The 11,592-nt window shown below is 29.2% G+C and overlaps 1 long non-coding RNA gene across 1 annotated transcript in view; it reads left to right on the top strand.

Moving 5' to 3' along the window:
- The window catches only part of LOC107440756 (uncharacterized), a 77,326-nt gene extending 69,373 nt beyond the window's left edge, over nucleotides 1-7,953 (top strand). The window contains exon 3 of the long non-coding RNA XR_001583666.3: nucleotides 7,648-7,953. This is a non-coding gene — a long non-coding RNA (uncharacterized lncRNA). The remainder of the gene's footprint in view (nucleotides 1-7,647) is intronic.
- The last annotated feature ends 3,639 nt before the right edge of the window (nucleotides 7,954-11,592 follow it).

Below are 11,592 nucleotides of genomic sequence, written 5' to 3'. Positions count from 1 at the left end.
TGAGCTGGTCAATAAAAGACAAAAAGTCAACAAAAAGCACAGAAAAGGGCTATAAAATGTAGGGACATAGCTAATTTAAAGAAGAATGCAGTTTGAGCATTTATTGCAGAACATAAAGTTTATCTTTTAAAAAATGGTAAAACGAACATATAAAGTGTGTTTCCAAAAATATAGAAAGATTATCACACTTTGGAATTGATGAATCAGGACCACATTTTCGCCGTACCAGCGAATTTTGTTCAAATAAACATGCTTGAGTATTCGCGAAAGAAGATGATATTTCGAAAATTTAATATCTGTATATATATTTCTCTTACACGGGCGACAAAAAAACCTCATTACAACTCCCCGAATGGCAACGCTAGAAAATCGACCAATGATTGCCGCTAAAAATGTCATGTGCTAAATCTAGCTGAGGTGGCTCAACATATAGCGCTTTTAAAAACGGAAACTGAAATAACCAGAGATAGCATTCTCACCAAATGTGATCTCTTCCGAAATTCACCCTATCAGCTGCGGCAATCTCATACTATTTAGCTAGGCAGAAGTGAGCAGTCTTTGTCGATAGATCTCTATTTTAGTATTTTGTTGAAGGCGCTTTTTTTCACAAATTTATATATTACGAATTTATTTGACGATTTTTGATTTATATCACGAATTTATATGTTTTATTTTTATTATTATTTGTTACTCATTGAAAAATGAGTCTCAGTCGTGCTGTTACCTTTTAAGATTTTATACTATAGCACATTTCTGATAGGTTTAACGAATTACATGTCATTTATTTGAATTCAAATTTATTTTAATGACTTAGTATTTACTAAAAAGATGTAATTTTTTTAAAAAAAAAGTTGTTATATGGATTTGAATGATAGTTTTGAATTCCTATAATTTTTTGCATTTGCAATGTACCTAAGTTAGTAGCGATCGAAGCGAACTTGATTTGCGAAGCCAACCATATAAGATTGCGTAGCAATTTTCGGGGTGGTGAGCGGTAACGAGCAGGGGGCGCAGTAGTTTGACTGCTTGAAAAAGTCAACATCTCAAATAATCTCTATGATATCTACTTTCATGTAATTTCTTAAAATGGTGCATTTGCGGTCAGTTAAACTTTGATATACATGGCATGAAACTCTCCATGTGTATAGAAAACAAAGTATGTGTTTAAAGTTTTACAGGGTTTATACGTAATATATTAGACTTTAATATTGGTCGGCTGAAAAAAATTCTAAATATTATTTAATACCTTAAATAAAATATTAAAATAAATTTATATTTTTCTTGTTTTCATTGAGTCGAAAATCAATTGGTTAATTAGTGTAGCATAAGAGTCGAATACGAATCGTCTTAATTGATTACTTAAGTTTAGTTCCTAAATTCAATCAATTCAATAAATGGGCTATACACTAGAACTTTTTTTATTCATGCATACGCAAGCTAAACATTTTTATTAAAAAGAAGAAATGAAAACTATTCTAGTATTGACTATTTATTTCAATAATTCACTTAAGTGTTTCAAGAAAAAAAAACGGTTCTCTTTTCCATTTAATTAATTGGTAAGCAGAATATCGTTTTTCAAATTACAATAGCTATGTGAACAATTCTAACTATTAAAATCATGATTGATTTCATTATAGAATCATGATAGTTTTTGTTGAGATAAGGATTTTTTTGAGACAAGGATCAATAGACCTAATTTGAGTGGTCTCATAATGGTTTGTTATTAATGAAAGGGAAATAGTAATTTCCAAAGTTTTATTTTTTAAGCCATGATATAAATTATTTTAAACTCAATTGACTCATTTCATGAAAATTAATTCAACTAAAAATACATTCAATAGAAAATCTTTAAAACCATTAAAGTGCAAATTAAATTTTCAAATATTGTTTTAGGCCAAGTGATTTAATAAAAAAATAATTTAAAATCTTTAATTTATTATTCAATAGATTTTGTTTACACGAAAAATGAATCAATAAAATGCAAAACTTGTCAAAAACTTTTCGAAATTTATGATTTAACAACTTTTTTTGCAAAGATAATTAAATTTTAAAAAAAAATCGAATTTTGCTGTTAACAATATTGCACAATTTGAAGTGCCCAAGATTTTTTAGCAAATTATAAAACAGTATTTTTTTTCTCCGTTTAATTATTGTTACTCAATAATAATAATAAAAAAGTCAATCAAACATGAAACTTGTTCAATTTTAATTTCTGAAAAAATTTTGGCTAGTTTCATGGTAAAGCTAATAAAAGTAGTTTCGAATTTCCTCGTAACAATCAGCATTGCACAAATTGCAATCTGAAAATAGTACACAAGGTTTAAAATAGTGATAAATCAAACACATTTCCACACCGCAGTTTCGTAATTTTTGAAATCAATAAAATGTAAAACCGCACTTTTACCATTCATGTAGTTTCGAAATAATAAAAAATGAATCAAGAATATTTTAAACATGCTAAATTTTACTTTTCAACAAAATGTCGTTGAAAAGCTATTAAAATAACATCGATTTTTAATCTCAGCAACAAATGTTGTAAAATTTTTAATCCAAAAATGAATTTCAAAATTTTTGAACAATAATAAATCAAACACATTTATTTACCACTCGCACTTTTTGTAATGGTTTTCTCTGAGCAATATAATAGACAGATTTTCAGATTGTAAACAATAAAAATTTCTTTTTTCTTTAACTTTGACATTTCCATTTCAGTTTATGAGCTATTATTTAGAAATAATATGTATTCTAGAAAACGAAAAGAAGACTTTATGATCTAGTTCCTTGCAAGGAGAGCTATAAAAATAGTTTTACTCCCTGTCCAGCAATTTCAGAAAACACTAACTCCTTGCTTTAATTTAAGGTGGAGACGCATAAATGATTTGCAATTGATTGAGACTTTCTCACCAATTTAAGGATTATAGTACATTTATTTACCAAGGCAAGTTTATTTAATCTTGTCAAGAACTGATTATTTTAAGATTATTTTAATAACTATTAATGCAATAACAATATTTCCGGATCGTAGCTTTCTACTAAAGCTCTTCCCTGATTTAAAAGCAAGCAATTTGTTAATATAGTAAAAAAAATAAAATAAAAATAGTTTTACTCCCTGTCCTGCAATTTCAGAAACCCCAAACTTCTTGCTTTAAGTTTAGGTGGAGACGCATAAATGATTTGCAATTGATTGAGACTTTCTCACCAATTTAAGGATTATAGTACATTTATTTACCAGGACAAGTTTATTTAATCTTGTCAAGAACTGACTATTTTAAGATTATTTCAATAACTATTAAAGCAATAACAATATTTTTTAAGTAATAGAGAGTTATTCCGGTCAATGTTAAAAAAATTATTTTACATGTACATTGTGCAAAAGAAAAAGAAAGGACCATCCTGAATAATTTTTTATCCAATGATCAGATGACAGCTTTCTACTAAAGCTCTTCCCTGATTTAAAAGCTAGCTTTTAAGTAAATGATGGGCTATTTTTATAACTGCTTTGTTTTGCAAGAGTTATTCTTGAAGGTTAGATTAGGCTTTATCTATCTTTAGCTAGTAATGTCAATGAAAATTCTATATTTCATAATCGGGTTTGAACAGCCGATCCAACCTTATTACGAGTTTATGTGTATGAATGATCAACTCCCTAGCCTTGTAAGTATGAGCTCCACCCAGAAGACAAGATAACTCATGGATCAAGCTTTGAGACAAACTAGTCTTCATGGAGGACTTTTTGATGGAATTTTTTAGCTCGCATCTAGATGAAAACCACAGAAACCTCCCATGATTAGCCCAATGGCAAGGAGATTTTAACCCATTATCCGCCTATCAATGAGAATATGTTTTCATCAGCACCATGGTTAGTGAGAGCTAGGAACAGAATTCGTATCGACATGCCGCTGCTGGGATTCGAACCCGGTTCACCTAATTGGGAGGCAAACCCTTTATCCTCTGAGCCACTGCCTCAAAGCAAATTCTAAAATTGACACACAATTTTAATTTGTAAACTCGAAAAGCTTATGTTATTGATTCATTTCTGTTTAAAAAAATGTTGACTTCAACGCTGACTGAGTTGACTTCAATTGACTTCAATTTAACTTCAACGTTGAATTATCTGAACCCATAAAAATGGACAAAAACTAAAAATTACTTACTGATTTTAATAATTTTTATGTAGACCGAAAAATTTCGCCAAATTGGGGATTTTTGAGATAGTATAATAGCCTTTTATTATGCTGCATTCCTTTTCAAAATCTATAATAATTCACATAATTCTTTATGACAAGATGGTCTATAAAGTTTAGAATTAAAGATTTTCTTCCAGAGTAAAGCACTTGAAACTGTGATTTTTTCATTTTCCATAACGAACATAAGCTTCAAAAATACTCTTAAGATAATGCCATAAAAATTTACTTATTCGTTAAGATTTGAATAAAAAAAAACTATTAATTAAAATTTCTTATGTTAAAACTTTTTCTCACTTTCTCTTCTTGAAAAATACATAAAAAGAATTTAAGTGTTTCAAAATTCTAATTCTTCGTTAATGAGAGGACCGCTTTCATCTACAAAGTTATTAATCAATACGTAAGTTTCGTTTCAAAGGAAATTGCTTCGAGTTAATTATTCTGCTATGTTTAGATTTAGAAGTTTCAGTGAGGCATTATTTCAAGCAAGTGTGTGTAGCATAGATAATGTGTGAAAGTGGGTGTTGAAGATTTTATCCTTTTCAGTTGAGTTTGTAAGGAGCCCTATTCTCTAAAAGACTTAAATTTAAACTTGTAAGAAAATTGTAAGGATATATATATATANTTTTAGAAAACTGTTTACGTTTGTCCTTACAATTTTCTTACAGGTTTAAATTTAAGTCTTTAAAAATATTTTTAAAAAAATTCAAACTTACTAAAAATACGGAAAGCAAAATAAAGAAACTATATTATGTAATTCACAAATAAACGATTTTGCCTTAAAATTTGCAATTGTCTTATATAAGAAATATACTTTTATAAGAAAAACTATCTTATTTTCTTCTTGCTTCGTATATTTTTCTTTTGATATAAGGGGCTCTCAAAACAAGTCATTGGTAAGTTTTTGGAGAATAGTAACGCTAAAGAAAAACATGAAAAAAATAAATAAAAAAACACGTTAAAAAGCGTTATTAGGTTGCTTTTTTTCCCATTTGATGTAAAAATAAGAGCTTTCGCTTAGAAAAAAATGCAATCAATCACATTTAATGACAAAGCTATTTTCTTATATGCAGCACTTCAAATCCTGCAAAAATATACTGAAATTAGTGTCAAATGCACTTAAAAATTGAAACTAAAGATAAAAAGATGACTCAGAAGAACAGCGATTTCAGCTCCTAGCAACTACATTAACTTGGTAACAATATTCAAATAACTGCTTCAAGTAAAATCAGAAGTGTTTTTTTAACCATCAAAAATGTCAAAATACTCCGAATCGTCATACTACATTTCTTTCTAAAACTTCTATTGCAATTTTTTTTATTTCCTTCGTATAGCTTTAAATATTTTTTTTGGATAGCTTCAATTCATTTAGAGTGTGATGAAAAAGAAATTCCATCTCACTTGACAGAATATTCTTCCCTACATATTTGGAAAGGTTTTCGATCATTTGAATTCACCACATCGGATATATCTTTTTTATCGATCAATGACGTTGCAATGCTTCATACTATTTTTTATTCTAAATTATTGAGCTGTTAAGATTTATTTCAAATCTGTTAAATTTGATCCTTTTTTCATTGTCACCAATTTTTTATACCTGTAAAGAAGAGCTTATTTCTTTATTGCATTTTTATTTATTTCATTACATCTGGAAAAAAAGTGGGAAAATATTTAAGATTCAAAAAACTTCTTTAAACTGTTGATTATTTATGATTATCTGTACTTCTTAATGAAATATAATTATTTTATTATGGACGACATTGATTTATTTAAAAGTTATAAAATTAAGCTTGAAAGTTTATTTATTGTGAAATTAATTTTTTCTCATTGCAATTAAAGAAGATACCAAAATTACAGAGGTGTAACTCGCAAATCAAGTCTAATTTTTTGTACAAAAACACTTAAGTAGAGTGCAAATTAATTTTTGAACTCGTATTTTTCTGGTACGCTATAAAAGATAATTATTTGAATTATTTTAAAGATCTCTTAAAGACATTTGATTACATGAATAAAATTAATTATTCCTTAAAGAAAATTTGGGTGGCAAAAAGCTGCTATTGGGATCACCGAGATAAAATTGATTATTGTATAAAGAAAGTTTGGGTGGCAAAAAGCTGCTGCTTATTGCTCTTTAAGAGTGTAGTAAATATTAGGGCTGAAGATTGTAAGGTTAGCATGATTGTGGTTGACGATTTGATAATGAGATTTGTACCTTAACTTTTACGTAATTTTTTGGTGCAGCAATACTCTTCCATGATCCATAAAAACGCTGTGTTTACTTTACCCACCTCTCACTAATTGTCATAGGTTGTCTAGTATGACGCAATGTAAAAACTTATGGTTCAGCTTACGGAAAGTAGTACCGATACTCAGAATACTGGAACTTTTTACCGTAAAATCCATTTTTACCGAAACCTGCTGCGGAAAAAAATCTGTTTTACCGCATTTTTTGTAATATTAATCAGAGTAAAATTACTGAGTTTTTCTGATTAAATAAATATTACAGTAGAAACTATGGCCATACTACGGAAAATGGAATTTTACGGTATTTTTCTGTAAAATGGAATTTACAAATGATTTGCCAGAGGTACTGGTATATTATACCGCAATGGGAGCCAGAATTTTTAACAGCTCTGAATTGAGCAGTGATGAAATATCGTACATGTTTACACCTTATTTAATAATTTCTGACAAAAAAAGAATGGTGGAAACTATGCAAAACATTAGAATGTATTAAAGATTCCTAAACTTGCAAGCAGGAGACGTTGAGGATGCGAAATATCTGAGAGAAATCTTTAAGGTATGGGTTGGAAAAAATTGCAACGATATGCGTTCTCATTGAGAACCGAAGACAAAGAAGCGTCATTCCCTTTTCCTGAAAAAGTGAAGGAAAACGTTGTCTTCATAACTCTAGCTCCAAAGAAACGATAGTTATATACTTCTTAAGGAATATTTTTTTTAAATATTTTCAAGCAGAGTGAATCAAACCGTGCACCAAAAGGCGTGTTCTCTTCATTTGATTATTTCTACTAAGAGTTACTTTCAATAATTTTATAACTATAGTCTAAAAATTTAAAGCATTTCTTCTACACTGTAAAAAATTCCGAAACAAATCACGGTGGAAAAAAGAACCAACAGTCAGGGTGCTGGGACATTTTACTGTAACATCCATTTTTAAGGGAACGTGTTTTAAAACAAAAAAAAGCATGATATTCCATAAATTTTAAAGAAATAATTCTCATAAAATCATTGAATCATTCTAATTAAATAAAAGTAACTGTACAACATTTTACGATATAAAATGGATATTACGGATGATGCGCTAGAAGAATCCGTACTACTTTATACCGTAATTTAATAAGGAATATTTTTACAATGTATAGATATTTATAAAACGTGATGAATCATAATAACCTTTTGCCTTTATCTTGTATATATTTTGTTCAATTTTCTCCCTACTAAGGAAACGTTTTCAAGAAGTTGATTCAAAAAGTAGTGTTCTGTTCCTGGTGGGTAAAGTTGCAGTGATAGCAAAAGTAACCTTGTCTATCTTGTTCTTGAATATTTACGGAGAGAGCAGAATCCAAATTCAGAAGTTACTCTTCCTATCTAATCGACGAAGAATGCGGAGTTTTTACTAGAAGATTTAAACTGTCCAAAGTAACGCCATTTGGAGGTACGTTTATTTTTTTCAAAATATTTTTCTTTTAAATAGACTGAAAATGGTCGCAAAAAAGGCGTCTACATTTTTTTTAGAAAACTGTTTACGTTTGTCCCTTCATACATTTCGATCATTTATAACTAAAGTAAAATGCAGCACGTAGGGACACTTACGGGTAAAACATTTTTACAAAAATAGTTTGCAAGCTGTGAATATTTTCGAAACTAATTTTATCACATCTTTCATAGAAAGAGTCTGAATTGAAATATTTTCGAAATAAAGTTATCAAATTATTGTAGTTATAAATTATCGTTAGCTATTAAATTATCGTAATTAAAGTTATATCAGTTAAAAAAAATCAGAGATTTAAACAACTTATAAATCATACTTGCTTCTTAGTGCGAAAAAATTCTGCTGCATATCATAATTGGGAAAAGAATGGGACTATCCTGATCAATCCGTCAAAGCTATCAATTTAAATATATGCATGCTTCAGCAAATGATAACAAAGAATGTTTTAAAAAAAGTAAAAATTATATAAAGTAAAGTTACATCAAGTAAATTTGTTATTTTCATGGTTAACGTTTTTTGACTAAAATTTGTGACTTTTCCTTTTCTTATAATCTGAAAATAATCCTAAAGAAAATCTTCATTATAACTCGGAAGCTCTTTGTAAAGTAAGTAAGTTATTATCAGTACTCTTTAAACACTAATTCAAGATATTTAGTATAAGAAGTTTCAATTGACGTTTCTGCTGAAGATTCTCATTAGGAGAGTTTTGTCTTGAAGTATAGACAAATGATGACTCACTTTTTTCAGTCCTTGACAAACACAATGAGATTTTTAGACTGTCTTTATCAATTTATATTCTATCTGAAGTTGGTTCTGAAATCTGTTAAATATTGATGTTTGTTTTTCTTTGATAATAAAGCATGAATCATCTTTGAAAAAATATTTTCTCGCATTTTAGAAGAGCATTTGAGACCAAGAAAGTATCTTGCATCGACAATTTTATTACAAGTGACTGACACTTCTAAATAATTTATCTGTATATTTAAGAAAGCCGATTTATCAGGAAAAATGTTTTAAATTTGTTGTTTCTAAAGACACTTGGAAAAGCGAAACTCGCCGGCCATAGGCATTTTGTGAATTAAGACAGGAAGGTTCACTTTTCGTTTGACCATAAGTGTGAAAGTACGTCGTTGCTCAGAGCCCAACAGATAGATGGCAGTACCATTCGTTCGTAAGATCACTTCCATAATTTAGGCATTGATCTGAAGAAGGAATAAATTTTCTCTAGATCCATGTACCCCTGTTACGGGTCAATGACTGACCACAGGACTTTTGATTCCTGAGATTTTACAATCACATATATTACTTGTAGTAGATCTTAGTGGAGTAGAGGATTGAACCCTGGCCTCTCTGCACATGAGTTCGTTTCGCTAACCACTGGGCTACCACGATCCACTTTAAATCTGTACTTAATTTCAAAGCAAATGTATAAATAACAAGAAATCTGGCATTTGTCTTGCATATGGTGAAGAATTTAATGTTAGTAGAAATATATTTTGCCTCAAAAATATTTTAATTAAAGTAAGTATCTCCATAGAAAATAATTTTGTTAAATAAATATCTTTCTCATAGGATTAATTAAAAATTACTTCTTTTTCTTATAAATTTAATTTGATGATATTAGTCTTCTCGATTAATCGATGATCTTTATGGAATACAAAGCCGAAAAGCAGCTGAATATTCAGATGGTTGGCTGTCAGAAGCTAATGAGCTGACCAAAATCTGCTGGTAGTGCATCAAAAAATAGTAGGAAATCGCTTTTCCTCTGAGTTTGCAACTCAGAAAATGCTGACCTTGCATTTCAGCAATCCTCTTACAGCAAATTTATGATGATGGACCGGCAGATTTGCCGTAGCTGGGTATAAATAATTTATGTTATATGTTGAGTGTTGTTAATAAAAATAATCAGGGTTGAGAACATTAATTGGTTGTTAAGAATATAATGTGCTACTTTAAATGAAATGAAGTATAGATTATAAATTGTTATAAATAGCAAACTATGTTTTAATATTTATAGGATGAACTAAATAATTCCATACTTTTAAGAATTATTTTTGATCAAAATTTATAAAATAACTTTTAATGCTTGTACAAGAAAATGAAAAAAAGTATCAAAATTACTTAAAGTTGGTTTAATTATTCGTATTTTTGATTATTATAACTCTATTTGTGGTTAATATACTTAAGTACTATTGAAATATAGTTGGGTAGTTAACGAGTTAGATCTACGGCTCCTGAAGTCTACGCGGCAAAAAAAAAAAAAAAAAAAAAAAAANAGAGTGAGACTCCATCTCAAAACAAAAAAAAAAAAAAAAAAAAAATGCTGCGCGGTTGATTGACGCACCTTGATTTAGCCAGGTGCTAATTTTAGCTAATGTTTTGCTTCACTGCGTACAAAATGACTTCCTTTGTGTAATCTTGTGTACGCTTGCTATGTATACGTACACTACGCTCGCTTCAGTTTTTTTTTTTGAACAAACAGCAAAGAACAAATAACCTTGAACAAGCTATGCGTACGTAGCTATGTTGTTTGTATTATGAAAAAGAAGCCAGACCCTTTGGTCCCTTACTTCTATTTGATTTCCTGAAGATTTTCCAGCTCATTGACTTGGTCTAGCCTGCGGCTGACCAAGAGGAATAAGTCAACAACAACAACAACAGAAGCCAAACCATAGCTCAAACTGTTAAAAAAAACCCAAAAATCTGCGTTACAAAACGTTACATTGGTCGAAGAATCAACTCATAATTAACTTGTTTTTCCTAACTCATGTGTGCTTGAGTGTATTTTTAATTTAAAAATATAATATTTCAAATTTATTAAAAATGTATTATATATACTTCTCAAAGGATTTTAGTTTTTTTGTTCTATAGGAAAAAATAACTGGCATATAAATTCATTAAAAAAGTAAAATGCCTAACTAGATTTGACTAACTAGATTTTAATTCACAATTAACAAAATAGTTCCATTTTGATATACAAAAAAATGCATCCATTGCCATTTTTAAATTAATTAAAATTATATTTCACTTTTGTTTTAACTTAATGTCAGTCTCGCGTTGCTTATAATTATAAATAATAACGTTTCAAGCATAACTTAACTTCATCTCAATAGTACAACTCAACTCAACTCAACTTCGGTTAAACTCGGAGAACTGTTATGCAAATTAATACTTCAATACCACTTGCATCGAAGTCATAATTGGTAGTGCTATTTCAGTAAGAATCAAAACTTTAGTTCCATCTTCTCACCGATAAGTTAAAAAAGAAAAAATCGCAATGTCATATGTGATGACAAGTGGATTCAAATTTGTGTTACTTTTCCTTTTTAAATTTGTCGATTTAAAGTAGCATTCGAATTTCAAATGCGATGTTTTGACAGCCATTGGGGAAAAAGACAATCTGAATACACGTTTTGTAAGAGTAGTTGAGAGTAGGGGTATGCGCAAATAAATAAGCTTTTAAGTATAATAACCCGGAGGAGAACGTAAGGGAAATGTATTGGGTTGTAAATAAGCGAAATACGTTTTTGAAACCTGAAGGGGAATGTCATTTGAACGAATGTATAAGGAAGTAACAAATAAAAATAAATATGTTCGTCGTGACGAATTTTAAAGATACCGTGTTGTGAAAGAAACTGTTGACAATTCCGAAATTTGAATACGATATAAAATTTT

This window comes from Parasteatoda tepidariorum, chromosome 2, assembly GCF_043381705.1.
Source record: "Parasteatoda tepidariorum isolate YZ-2023 chromosome 2, CAS_Ptep_4.0, whole genome shotgun sequence".
NCBI lineage: Eukaryota > Metazoa > Arthropoda > Arachnida > Araneae > Theridiidae > Parasteatoda > Parasteatoda tepidariorum.
This window is presented reverse-complemented; position numbering and strand designations above follow the sequence as displayed.